The sequence below is a fragment of the Balaenoptera physalus genome (genome assembly GCF_965194825.1).
Source record: "Balaenoptera physalus genome assembly, chromosome: 16".
Taxonomy (NCBI): domain Eukaryota; kingdom Metazoa; phylum Chordata; class Mammalia; order Artiodactyla; family Balaenopteridae; genus Balaenoptera; species Balaenoptera physalus.
In genome coordinates, this window is record NC_138898.1 from 56,571,646 (window position 1) to 56,586,316 (window position 14,671).

General features: G+C 43.1%; 1 protein-coding gene and 1 long non-coding RNA gene across 3 annotated transcripts in view; one reads left to right on the forward strand and one right to left on the reverse strand.

The window, feature by feature from the left end:
- Positions 1–14,671, forward strand: part of RBFOX1 (RNA binding fox-1 homolog 1) — a 2,204,869-nt gene that overhangs the window by 973,028 nt on the left and 1,217,170 nt on the right. The window lies entirely within an intron of this gene.
- LOC309644861 overlaps positions 1–14,671 on the reverse strand; it is a 408,244-nt gene that overhangs the window by 93,210 nt on the left and 300,363 nt on the right. The gene's annotated exons all lie outside the window — the stretch shown is intronic.

Consider the following 14,671-nt stretch of genomic DNA (forward strand, 5'->3'; position numbering starts at 1 on the left):
TTGGAAATTTCATTTGTTTTTAGCAAGTAAGCACTTTCCACCGTCTGCCTGTCTTATTGGACACAAGGACTTTATTTTTGGTGAAGCTAGCAGTATTTTGTCCAATTTCTCCAACTCTTATTTTTTCTGATACACCAGCATTTGGGGTAGTGGTGACACTGCATCTCATAAAGTCTCTGCCATCAGCTCTCCTCTGCAGGAGTTCTGCTGGCGAGCAGCTTGTTTTGGGAAGAAATCTATAATATTGTAACCATAAATATCAAAATTTAAAAAGGCTAACTTAAGGAAATATTTATTTTTTCCAAGGTGTAGCTTCCTTCATAGGTTTCAGAATTTCTTAGCATATTCTACTTCTGAGAGTGGTGGTGACTAATTTGACACATCAAATATCATAAAGGGGCAGGTAGAATTGGAGGCTGTGGGGCTCCAGGCCTGGGAGAGGCTGATCAAAGGGAATTCTTTCACCCTCAGTGGTATTGCAAGACTCCCCTTATTGCTATGGCATTTGCATATGCGAAGGGGGCTGGGAAGGAGGAGGAGACGGAAAGAAATAAAAAGATGGTGTATTCGCCGCTCAGCACATCAGAATGACTTCCTGTAACCCTGATCAGCTAAAGCCTGTATCACACAGGAGATTAGACCCACAGCTTTTGTTCCCAATAAGAAAGGAAACTTCATGTCTAATTCCCTACATGCCACATCTATCCGTTAATGCCTTTGAATTTCAGGCTACAGCATTTCTTGAAAACTGGGGGATTTTGTAAGCGAAACAAGGAGGGGGCTGTTCGGCATGCAGTCTGTTCAGATCTATGTGGTGTGAAGTTAAATATGCATGTTGCTTTAGCTGTTCCTGTTTCCAGTAGTTTCCTTCTCCTGGATGCCTCGCTGGTGCTGGAGCAGACGGGGGAGGGGTAGAGGGAGGAAGGTTTTGAGGGTGGGTTTTCTGATGATCTGTGATCCTCCCACCTTTCTCTTTACCTTCTCGACATGCTACAAGTTACTCCTTCTCAGGAAGAAACCCATGTTTCCTTCCTAGATTGGAGCTGATGTTTCTAACCTAGGGGAGGCTCTAGTCCCTGAGATAATTAGTACAGTGTTGTAAGGAACTCATGTTAATTTGTCTTTGGATATGGTATTTCCATATCTAGAACTGCAGTTGGAAGAGAAAAAAATTATTAATTTGCTGCTCCAAACCATTGTGCAGATATCTGATAATATTTTTGAAAAATTAAAAAGGAAGAAATGGAGCACCACCTCGCTGGAGATATTTACAGCCGTTGCCCTGTCTCTGTGCCTAAGAGATCCCCATGCTTTCCTGTGATCATAGCTTCTCTAGCACAGAGAATCAACTCCCAGGGCCAGCAAGTCACTTCCCCTAGAACATAGATGGAGTTCTGGGAGGTTGCTTGGTTACCAGGAAAGCAGATGATCTGACGTCTACGTTGGGCTACGTGCCTGGTCCTTGTGTCCTCTTCACCAGTCACATGTGTGGTACCTCGTGGGGGTCAGGAAACTGCTCCAGCCCCTCATGGGATTTGATGGGGAGCAATGACTTTGCAGTTGGAATTTGCTCAGATCTAACGCTGTACCTGGACTGATGTTGTGGCTAAAATCTTCCCTTGCTCTGAGACAGGGTTTGATGTCTCTGTTGCCTTCAGAAAATCAATGTCCATTTCCTGCTTTGAAAGTTTAGCTATCGTGTGTTGTTTATTTTTTTTTCCAGAATGTTCCATCTGTACTGGGGCCCTTTGAACACAGATTGGCCAATGTACGTGATGCAGAGAGTTAGCTCACATGACCCTATGTCTATGTAGGCTTCTAGCTCCCCACATCCCTTTATGACCTGTGTCTAGAAGGAAAGCTGCAGGAGGCTGGTGGTAGCAGGGTCATTTGTTGAACTTCAGCCTGAGAGTAATTTCCTACAACTTCGTTCGTTTTTGTTTTTTTTGTTTGTTTGTTTGTTTTATTTGGCTGCTTTGGGTCTTAGTTGCGGCACATGGGATTTTCATTGAGGCACGCGGGCTTCGTTCTGGTTGTGGTGTGCGGGCTCTAGAGCGCACAGGCTCAGTAGTTGCGACATGAAGGCTCTCTAGTTGTGGTGTGCGGGCTCCAGAGTGCACAGGCTAAGTAGTTGCGGCATGCAGGCTTAGTTGCCCTGTGGCATGTGGGATCTTAGTTCCCTGACCAGGGATCGAACCCGCATCCCCTGCATTGGAAGGTGGATTCTTAACCACTGGATCTCCAGGGAAGTCCCAAACAACTTTTAAATTTAACTTGCAGTCGAAGCCTTCCTTTGACCTCTGTCTCCTGTCAGATTACACTTTCGTGGCATGCTATATCAAAATTATAATTAATTCCTTAACTGAGCAAAAATTAATCTAATTTTTGTCTTTTTCTTTAGTCCAGTGCCATCCAATAGAATTTTCTGTGATGTTAAGAATATTCTTTATCTGTGCTGTGCAGTATGTTAACCACTAACTAGATATGGCCATCAAGCACTTTAACATGTGGCTACTGCAACTGAGGAACTAAGTTTGTGATTTTACTTATTTTTAATTAATTTAAGTCTAAACAGCATCACGTGGTAGTAACAGCCTACCATGTTGGATGGAGCATCTCTAGATCATAGGCCCTCTGAATACAGGGGCCAGGTCTAAATTGTCCATTCTTGCACCCAGGCTGATAATAATCAGCTGTTATAGCTCAGTATGGACATGGGTTGGTAAACTCCTTCTGTCCCAGATCCCTAAGCATCTTTCACACCCTGCAATTCCATATGCCTTATCCCCCCACATGGACCCTTGATCCAGAACTAGAGGGTTAATGACGCTCCGGCACCATCCTCCAGCATGCATCCATTCTAACTGGTTGGTGCCTGACTTATGCTGGTTGTTAAATAATATATAAGCTCTGATTATGTCCATAATGTCTACTGTAGTAATGGCCATAACAGACAATCAGTACTTGTTGGATATAGTGATGGGTGAACACATGGAGAGATGGGGGGATGAACAGATAAATGAATGCATCTCACCTTCTGATGGTGAGAATGCATCTCACCTTCTGATGGGAGAAACAGAACTGACATTAGAACTGGGTCACCCTAATGGCTATTTTTTGTTCTCTACTTACCACTCAGTGTTCTTCTTCAAAGCTTCTACCTCTGCTTTGTCAACTGCTAGACCTAGAACAACTGGCTCCAGATCTATCACTGAATTCCAGTGCCATGTGCAGCACAGATTGCTGTTTCTCTCCACTTACTTCTGGCTGTCATTTCTGACTACAAATACCCAACCCTACAATCAGACCAAACCCCACTCACTCACCCAAGGACACCATTCTCTTCCCATGTACCCCAGTCCCAGGCTTCAGTCACCACTGACTTTGTCTTCTTCATCTACCACAAAGAGAGGGATGAGTCTTTGATCTGGGCCTCCTAAAAGCCTCACTTCCACCCCCTCTGTTGGCATACCACTCCACAAACTCCTTCTTTACATGGGTGTGAACTCTTCCTAAGTGGTCCTTATGCTACCTTCCCCCGGATTCCATCCTCTATATTGAAGGAGTAACATTCCTGAAGCATGAATATTATCTAGTTACTTTTTCAATAAGCTAGTTCCTACCTAACACTTTAGGGATCTCTCCAAGGATCTCTAAAGACCTTCTGTTCCAATTGGGCAAGTTGATCTCTTGACTTCTAAACGTGTTTATTTCCCAACTCCAAGCATTTGCTATCCTTGATCTCTCACCTGTGCTCTTAGTACAGAGACGTCTATACTTCTGTATACATTTCTGTTAAGACCCTCCTGGTGAAGGAAATTTTCCCTGTGTGCTTGAGTTCCTTCATTCCCCTTTGTAGATAAAGAAAATATGAAGTCTCTTTTCCATGTAGAAGGATGACCCCCATGATAATATTTTTAGAATCTGGAGCTCATTGGAGCAGACAAGAGTAGAACAGTGCAAGGGTGAATAGGAAGAGAAAGAACAATGATTGTCACTCAGGGAGGTGGAATTCTCTCGAGTTAAAGAAATCAACAGCTTGGCTGGAAATGGGAGAGGTCATGCATCATTTGGAATTCAAGAGGGAGGGGAAGCAAGGGCAGGAACAACATAAGAGCATTAATTTAATTGATGGCCAGGCCTAGGGTGGGTTTCATGCCAGTTGATTTGGAGTCCCATGGTCTAGAGGGCACAGAAAAAGATGCTCACTGACCTTCTCATTTGCTTTGTCATTTGACCAACCACCAGCTACCACCAGACACCCTTGTTCACACATTCCGTATGTGTCTCTCTTGTCTCTCTTAAGCTGCTGCAAAGCAGAGCTCTGATAAATTCTTCCTTCTCTCCCTATCTCCCCTCTGCCAGATTGGGAGTAGGAACTCAGCGGATATTTTTGATTTAATGAGTATATGCAAATGGGAGGCAATAGAGGAGGGTATAGGCAGAGACACAGAAGAAGAAAAACATCTCCTTCTGCTCCCTTGTTGTTGGAACAGGGAAAGGTAAGAAAGAATGAAAGTTATAAGGAAGATTTGTGTGATAGTAGGATTTCAGGACCATGGATAGAGAAGAGAGAAGGCTGAAGTGGCACCCGTGGCCTGCCTTGTGATTCTCCATCATTTCACCTAGTTTAAATCTGCCATGGCACTCATCATGACTCCAATTATCCGATTTATTACTTGTGTATTATCTTGTCTCCTCCATTGGGCTGGAGGATCTAGAAGGCATGGTGTGTGTCTGTCTCACTTACTGCTCTCTCTCCAACACCTCCCAAATGAGAAGCACATACCTATTTTGAATGAATTTTTGAGTTGCATGGATTAATGCTTTGAAAGATGATCACCCTATTTGTACTTTTAACCATTCTGTCATCCATAATCCCCCACAGTCCACCTCCACCCCGCGTCCCAATCTAGATCAGTCTTTGAAAAATCAAGAGAGCCAGGCTCGTGTCCTGGCATTATTAATTGACTGTGTGATTTTTTTTTTTTAAAGACTTTTTTTTTTTGATGTGGACCATTTTTAAAGTCCTTATTGAATTTGTTACAATATTGCTTCTGCTTTATGTTTTGGTTTTTTGGCTGCAAGGTAAGTGGGATCTTAGCTCCCTGACCGGGGGTCGAACCCACACCGCCTGCATCGGAAGGCGAAGTCTTAACCACTGGACCTCCAGGGAAGCCCCCGACCATGTGATTCTTAACAACACATTTGACCAAATTTAAATTTCCTCATTAAAATACTACTACTACTAATAATAATGAATTGAACTCAAATAGTCTGTAACTAAGGCCCCTTCTAACTTGGAATTCAGTGAAGAAACAAGAAAGATAAAACTAGGCCACAGAAGAGAAGGCTGAAGGGGAGTGTCGTTATCTCAGCAAGGCAGAGATTGATGAGTTATGACCAGCAGTGGTTCTTCCCTGCCCCCACCTGCGGGCAGAAATGAGCCCCTTGTCTCCTGGACAAGAAAATGCACCAGGTAGGTTTGAGACTAATGCAGTACTGATATTCTGCTTTCTCTTTACTGCCTTAATAGGTTGACATAGTTTGGTCCACACTCACAGGTTGCATTAGAGAATTAGAGGAAATAAAAGCAGGTTTTGCCTGCAACCTCTTACACTGGCTTGAACACCTAAGAGGCAGAATGTTTGTATTCATCCTGGTTATTCATTAGTTCCCAGCTGACTGACCCAAGGAAAACAGTGACTTGGGATTTCTGCTAAATCCCTTCACTTAAGCTGAAGATTAGATCTACGTGCTGTTTCTATTCAACATTGTAATGTGAGGTTTTTTATGTAAGACATTGGTGAACCTGTAGTAATGGCTGGAAATTGCAAAGCACAAACAAAAAGTTTGGTAAAATGGCTGGTTAATAAATTATGGAAACAAGGAATTTGGTTTCTCCAAATGGAGGAGGCTACCGATATCTACAACTTTTGAGAAAGCTCCAAAACAGAAAGATAAACTTTCTCCCAGTGCTGATAGCCGGAATATTTTTTTAAATTTATTTATTTTATTTATTTGTTTTTGGCTGTGTTGGGTCTTCGTTTCTGTGCGCGGGCTTTCTCTAGTTGCAGCGGGCGGGGGCCACTCTTCATCGCGGTGCACGGGCCTCTCACTATCGCGGCCTCTCTTGTTGTGGAGCACAGGCTCCAGACGCGCAGGCTCAGTAGTTGTGGCTCACGGGCCCAGTTGCTCTGCGGCATGTGGGATCTTCCCAGACCAGGGCTCGAACCCGTGTCCCCTGCATTGGCAGGCAGATTCTCAACCACTGTGCCACCAGGGAAGCCCCCAGAATATTTTTTTAAACATGTGGCTAGTTTCTTTTGAATTCAGGTAATTATTCCCACAAATGAGGATTCTTGCCTCAGAAAGTACCAATCTCAACTCTGGCCTGGCATACAGTCAGCACTAAATAAATGGTAACAGTGATTACCATTACTGTTATTCAGAACAATTACATATCTGAGAAGTAATCTCTTCTCCCACTGACTGACGTGTGTGCATGCGTGTATGTGTACATTGGCAGGTTCTTTAATTCATTGGACCTCAGTCCCCGTATTTAAGAAGGATATATCATCTTGAAAAACTGTATCGTGGTACATTGCAGCTCAGGGTGCTAAGACAGTGACATATAAGTGAACATTCTTACCCTGCTAATGTCATTATGCACTCATTCATTGACAAATAACTGAAAAAATTGGATTCTTGCTGGGTGCTAGGGATATTACTTTGAACAGAGAGACACAGGGCCCTGAATTCATGATAAAATTTTAAGATAAAATTTAAGTAAATAAAACAATACAAGTTATATTAACTATCCTGGAGCAGCCAATCACAGAGAAGAATAGATGTTGGACTCAGAATGCAAGAGAATGATTAGATCCATCTCAGATGTGGGAGAGGCCAAGAGTTAGCCCTGTCAGAGGTAAATTCTTCTCTTCCATCTTCCCTGGCCAGGTTTGTTTGTTGTTGTTGTTTGTTTCTTTCTTTTGGAGCTGGCTGGCCTTCCTCCTGGGCCTTCCTTCCCCTTCCCCGAAGTATCAATATGATGCCCTTGCAGGGTGCTTGCTCCCCCAGAAGTGACCACTGACACTGCACAGGGCTGGGCTCTCCCGACCAACAAACCGTAAACCTCCACCTGCAGAATCAATGCCCCTTTACCGCTGCTAAAGCACTAATAACAGAAACGTCCCTGGCCGTGACCTACCTGGGTCATTACACACTAATCATCGGAGGCAGTTTCAAGCAGATTGACTAGTGAGCGGCGTCCTCCCCAGCGTCCAGGCAGGAGGACACGTGGCTGCCTTCACAGCGCCTGAGCAGATGGCCGAGAGCGTTGATCGCTCTCCACAGCCGGTGCGGGTCTGGCTCCAGGAAGGGGAATCTCCACGTCTTGCATGCAAAGCTGGGCTCTCTCACCCAGGGGCTCTGTTCCAAGTGCCCGCCTTCCATTTCAGAACAGAATCCAAGCTCCCCCTGACCTTCTTTGTGCCCATTTGAAACCTATCACCCAAATAACTCTCTAAAGATGGCGAGGAAACAAGGTTTACCTGCCCCTCAATCTTTCTCATATGCACCACTGCCATGAACCATAGCAGTGAATTCCTTCCCCACTTTCCCGTGTCATGCCTGTCCAGATACGTGGTCCAGTGCCATGGCCATCATGGGCTTGTGAATTGGTGTTACGATTTCTTTATTTAAGTTTTAGCTTGAGCATCTGTTTCCATGTTGCTCTATCACTCCCTACAATCGTAATTTTGAGGGTTACACAATATATCAGCAGGATGATGCTTTACTTTATTATGGAATATCTGGAGGTTTCCGTTCTTTTCCCTAACACCATTATTGCCAGAGTTAATTACTTAGCATCTGTAGAGTTTTCTTCCTTGGGATAACTTCCTGGGGATATACCCCTGAGGAGAATTACACAGTCAAAGGATAAGAGCATCTTTATGACTTTGGATGCATATGGCTAAGTTTTTTTTTGTTTTTTGTTTTTTTTTTCGTAAATGGATGGTGTTAATTTACAACCAGCTCGTTGTATTTTGGGCTTTCTACTCTTAGCTGCCTATGTTTTATTAGCCCATAAAGAGGATTCGGATGATATTTAAGAGGAGCTAGGCAGTGGAGTTGGAAATGTGAGTTAGATCAAATCTTTACCTTCAAGGAGCTCACAGAGTAGAGGGAGAAGCCAGATTAGGAAATAACCCACTGCTCTCTGACACGGCAATGCCCCAAGGAAAATGGCACTTAGGAATCCGTGGATTCTGGCACAAGACATTATTTCTGAGACTAGCGTAGTTCAAGAACTTCTCCCTTTGAGTAATCTGAGATGCACGTTGTGCTATTTCTTGACAAGGGTTTAGAGGTTCGGGAAATCAGGAGTCTGGTGGTTCTCCAGTCCCACGCACCCTTGTTATATCCATAAATTCATTCTTGACAACTCTGTTGCGTGCACTGTGTTCTCAGTCTCATTTTATGGGCCATCCACTCCAGTACACTCTGAAAATTCTGTGGGTAGAAGTTCGTAAAAGTTGTGCGTTGCTAGGCCAAATTGTGAGCCTTTTGGCTGTGTGTGCTCAGTAGACCCAGTGGGTTACATCCAGTAATCTAAGTTCATTTCGATTCAAGTAAGGGAAGCAGCAGTCATGGTGGAAGAAGCACAGATTTTAAGACAAATAAATGGGGATTCAAATCTTGGCTCTCTAATGATCAGTTCTGCAAATCTGGGAAAAGTTAGGTACTCGTTGTCAGCCCCAGTGTCCTCTTCGATAACGAGGACAACAGTAGTAACCTGTAGGTTTCTTGCGAAGATTAAATAAAAATGCCTCTTGCCGGGGAGAGGGTGTCTGCTTGGGAAGAAGCTTTGGGCTGGGGAGTGGGGTGCTGAGAGCAGAAGCCCGGCGGCCATCAGTTCAGCAGAAGATAGCAGCAAAAACACTGCTCTGTTTTAGCTGGGGGAGACCTGGTTGTGGTCTGACGGGCAAGAAGCTGGGAGGAGAACTGAGGCACAGGATCCAACCAGAAAGTGTGCGGGGAGGGCCCCCAGGGAAATCAGTGGCTCGTACAGAAGTTCAATTTGAAGTCGTTTGCTTTGTCATAATCCAATCGTCCACTCTGTCTGCCCCGTTCCCCTGACTCCCAAGAGTAAAGCTAACCTCTCCCTTCATACACTTATATTTAAAATGTGTTTGAGAGCGAGATTTTTATGGACGTTTCATGAAGGTGCTGAGCTCCTGCCTGGGTCCTCGCCGAGGAAGACAGGTGTTGTCCTCAATCACTTTGAAGGTAACAGCTAACGGGTAGGACATTTGCTTACATGCCAGGCCTTGGGCTAAGTGTTGTGTGTGCGTCACCTCGTTGCAGCCTCGTGAGGACCTGTGAGGTGGGTTCTGCTAGCTTCTGCAGTTTCGCAGATGAGGAAACCAACCCTTGAAGAGGTTGCATGGGTCGCTGGTACTCAGATGACCTGCAAGTGGTGGGGTTGGGTTGGACCCCAGCCATCTTGACTCTGGAGTCCACACTCTTTTTTTTTTTTTTTAAGTCTTTATTGAATTTGTTATAATATTGCTTCTGTTTTTTTATGATTTTTTATTTTTTTGGCCGTGAGGCATGTGGGATCTTAGGTCCCCGACCAGGGATCAAACCCGCATACCCTGCATTGGAAGGTGAAGTCCTAACCACTGGACCACGAGGGAAGTCCCTGGAGCCCACACTCTTGGCCACTGCACTAAGTTCTTTCGATGTGCAGGACCCTGGGTCAAAATTGCCAGTGGGGCTGTGCATTTCATCCAAGAAATAGTGACAAGGACTTTTGGCTTCAATAGGGATTGGAGGCTTGTGGTGCCTGAAGATCTCAGCTAATGTTTAGGTTGTTTTTATAATTCTATAAAGTAGGTGATGTTGATGACTGGTATGATTAAAGATAAACTTCTGTGGAGCTTTCCTTCCTCTTCCTCTTCTTCTTCCTCTTTCTCTCCATGCAAAGAAAGAATGAGAAGCATCAAGTATACTACACTGTGAAAATGGAAACTGAGGCCTTCTCTGTGGTTACCAGGGACTCTGCATTAAACAGAGACTCTTGTTAGTCAAGGAAAAGTAGAGCCACCAAGAGCCACAAGCCTAAGTCCTTCTGATGCTCAACATGCTTGTAGACTCAAAGTGGTTCGACTCTCCCATCAACATTTTCACTGGGTTGCAACTGAAGTTCTATTCTGAGAAAAAAACAGAAAACAAAGGCGGAGGACTAACAAACAAGGAACTGAATTGTGCCTTTGAGATTTTTTTTTTTTTTTCTTTTTTTTTTTTTTTTAAATTTGCCACGATCTCCACTTTAATTTTTTTTTTTTTTTAATGCTATTCTTGTCTGCTTACATTCTTTTTATGTATGTATGTATGTATGTATGTATGGCTGTGTTGGGTCTTCGTTTCTGTGCGAGGGCTTTCTCTAGTTGTGGCAAGTGGGGGCCACTCTTCATCGCGGTGCGCGGGCCTCTCACTATCGCCGGCCCCTCCTTGCCGAGCACAGGCTCCAGATGCGCAGGCTCAGTAATTGTGGCTCACGGGCCCAGTTGCTCCGCGGCATGTGGGATCTTCCCAGACCAGGGCTCGAACCTGCGTCCCCTGCATTGGCAGGCAGATTCTCAACCACTGCGCCACCAGGGAAGCCCTGAGATTTTATATGTAGTACGTATATAAAATATACATATATATTGTTTAATACCATGAATATTCATATGTGTTCATAAATATTTTAAAACAGAATCATGGGGATGGGGAAGTAAAGAAGGATTACATCTATTTCGGTCTAAAGTAAAAAAAGACCTTGTTATTCAGAGCACATGGTCCTACCTCGGCATGGTGGTGGCTGACACAGGTTACAAGCTCCCTTCCGAAGGCTGACTCTGCAAATGCGACGTTGAGGAGCCAGGAGGCGCCACGTCTGCACAGAGCTCCTGAGAAGGCTTGTGCGTCTTAACATCCTCCTGAGCAGCCCTCACGGCGCTGAGCTCAGCGCTGCTGACGGTACGTGTCAAGCCCTCTATTCCCCCTGTGAGAGCTTTGATCAGGGCTGTGGTCAAAGGAGAGGCATCGGAACTGGTGTCCCACTGTCTCTGTGATCCTTGTCCTCATCTCTTCCCTACAGGAATTGCCATCTCACTGTATTAAGCAGGTGGCTGGAGCCGTGCTTTCATGCGCTTCGACAGACACACATTGAATCCTCTTCTATGCCAGGCATGGTGCTAGCTGCCAGGGACATAGTGATAAACAAGACAAGCGAGTTTCCCAGGCCCATGGGGCTTATAGTCTCCAGAGGAAACAGATATAGACAAACAGCCATACAAATAAAGGTATAAGTATAAATTGTAGTATCTACTGTGAGATAAACACACAGCATGTTTTAAGAGTCCGTACAGAGTATGGTAACTTAATTTGAGTGATCAAGGAATTGATATTTAAGTTGAAACATTCTAGGGAAAAGTCTCTGGGGATAGGGTAAGACATTTGGGGCTTTTGAAGAATTAAAAGAAGGTGTGGTTGGAATGAAGTGCTATCAAAGGGGCATTTGGTGGTGTTGAAAGAGTGGATGGGGAGAGAGAGCCATCAAAGTACAGATTTCAGATTTTATTCTAAATGCCGGCCGGGGGCAGTCATTAAAGGATCTGGAAAAGTAAGGGACGTGATTATACTTGTGTTTTTAACAATATTGCTCTGGCTACTGTATTGAAGATGGCTTGGAAGGAGGCAAAGTGGCAGCAAGGACAACAGTTAAGAGGTGTGTTGAAATAGTCTAGGAGGGAGGAATGACCTTGGCTTGTCATGGTGTTGTAACTACGGGGATGGAGAAAAGTTCAAGGATCCTGTCTACCTGTCTGTCTATCTATTTGCCCATCTGTCTGTGTATTTATGGCTCCATCCGTCCATCCACCATCATCATCATCTCTTCCATGCTGCATGAAATCCATTTGCTCAGTTCTTTAGTGCACCAGTGACCAGCGCCACTATATTCTAAGTCCTGCAGAAATCACAAAGCTGTTTTTGTTTTGTTTTGTTTTTGCTTTTTTGATTTTCTGTTTTGCCCCAGGAATGGGTAAATAGTTTCTTCTTCCCCTATTAAAGTTCGCTTGGAGGCAGTCCTGTTGGCTCCTCCGTTTCCCTTTGCCACTGTCACGGTTTTTACCTCAGATGACACCATTTGCTTTACATAAGTTCCTCATGCATTGAAGGCTGACATTCTTAATCGTTCTGTCACCTGTGTTACAACAGGCTGCTGAAAAGATACAAGCGATGCCTGCAGGAGATAGGGCCTTCGCAGCAGTTGGTGTCACACCAGTGGAATGTGAGGTAGCAGGGAAATAATTAGTTTAGTTAGATGTAAATGGAAGAAGAATGAAGGCACTACTAACATGTGGATTCCTGGGAGGAGGGGTGGCCACCTTCATTTCAGATTTGAGGAAGAATAATTGAATCAATAGCTACGAAAATGAAAGCAGTATTAAGAGACTTTTATGGCAGCGTATAAGGCAGGAAGAGCTAAATTGAATCATCCTGCCTTTACTGAGTGCTTATTATGTACCTGTCACTGTGTGAGACATTTTAGCCAAACAAAGGGGAAAATAATTGCAGGACATAAATAAGTCTTTACACTCCGTGGGGAGTCAAGATTTCTGAACATGTGGATGTTTCAAGCATATATTAGAAAGGTCGAGTAGCAATTATAAGCTACGTTAATAGGCAGCATTGTTAGAGATAGCTTTGACTATGAGACTCTGTGACTATGACTTAACCTCTCTGAACATCAAGTCTCTCCTTTATAAAATGTTCATATGACAACATGGAGTGCCATAACATACATACATACACACACAGACATGCACACACATACACACACACACACAGATGCTGGTTAGGGCTCCTCAGGGCTGCACTCAGGTACTGGACCAGGAAGGCGGGTGAAGAAGATGCCCTTCAGCAGCCCTTTGGTTTTTCAGAGTCTACTATTTTAGTGAATTATTTAAAATATTCCACCTGTTTAGAGAAGAGTAAGTCAGCGTAAACCTTGACATGGACTAGAAAAGTTAAATAGGTGTTGAAAAACATAAAAATAAGGTTTTTCTGAGGATGCCCACTTCTTTCTATAAAAGTTGTAGAGTGTATACATGTCAGTATATTAGCTGGACTTTTCCAAAGCCTGGGCCATTCTAGTAGATCTTAGTAGTTGTGTGAAAATATGCTAAAGTATTCATTGTATTCCATCATTGACTCCATTGTCACACACTGAGGTTCTCAAGGTCCAAACACGTCTTTCCTGTGGTGTGTTCTTGCATGTTGTTTAAAGCTGTTTTTTTCTGTATCTGATACTTCTCTTTTTTAGTCCTAAGACTTCTCCATTTCTAGTCTGCTTTTTTATTCAGTTCCTCTTAAAAAAAATCTCTCTATCATCCTAACTTCTCTTTTATCTCAGTCATTTCTGTCATTTGTCTAATTTTTCATTAGCTTTTCATTCTTGATTTTTTTCATAATTCTCTGTAGAATGGGTCCAGTCATTTCTACACACCTGAAAACTCTTAAAATTTTAATTTAAAAATACAGATATTTTCTTGCATGTCTTAAAAATAAGACAACAGACCCTAAATGGAGTCACTTAGCTAAGCTTCGGCTCTCCTGGAAATGGAACCTTAAACAAGTCAGTCAGAAATTGCCTGATCAACACTAGTTAAGTCATCTGACTGATAGAACCCCATCCCCTAAAGGAAGGTAACTTTGCAATAAACAATCCCCTTTTTTGCCTAGTATAGCTGCCTTGTTCCTGCTCCCTCTGCCTATAAAAGTCTTTCATTTTGTGGAGCTCTCTTCTGTCTGCTACATTGGATGCTGCCCAATTCATGAATTGTTGGATAAAGCCAATAAGATCTTTAACGTTTATTCCGTTGAATTTTTAAAATAGTTTCATTAAGTGTAAAATAGGTGACACATATTTAAACGTATAATCTCATAGGCATTATAACTTGGTTTCTAAAATATATTTTATAAATGAATGCTTAGAAACTTGGAGTGATTTTCTTAAAAAAAAAAAAAAAACCTACATATCACCTGTCAGTTTCATTATTTATCAATTAATAGAAAAGGGATTTTTTCACATCACTAGGTGATTTTCGACTTCCTCATTTGTTAGAGAAATAAAAGAACATCACCTTATGCTAACCCTCAGAAAGGCATAACTACTTAATACCCTGAAGGCTAAAGAACAATTTAAGTGAATTAAAATTACTTTACTTTTAGAATGGTGGAGTAGGAAATGGAATGGTTGGACTCAGAAGGATTTTTCTAGAGGTAGATTTTAACAGTTGAATAGATTTGCCTTGATTAAAGAAGGAAATGAGAACTTGAAAAGGAAATGCAAGTATTACTTTAGGGTTATTGAGAAATACTGGCTAGGGGTGCTGAGGAAGATAAGAACAATTTGTCAGCCACTTGAGAGAAGTAGTTTTATTAAAAGTCAACCGAATGTTTCAGAGTGGTCATTATATAGTGAGAAAAGGTTCAAGATCCCATGGATTTAGGCACTTTCAAATCTGAGTATCTGGATTGAGTCATAGGGAGTTTTGTGTCTAGGCTTAGTGAAATCAAACTTTAGACAGAGGGCAGGCAAATAGATTTCTTCTTG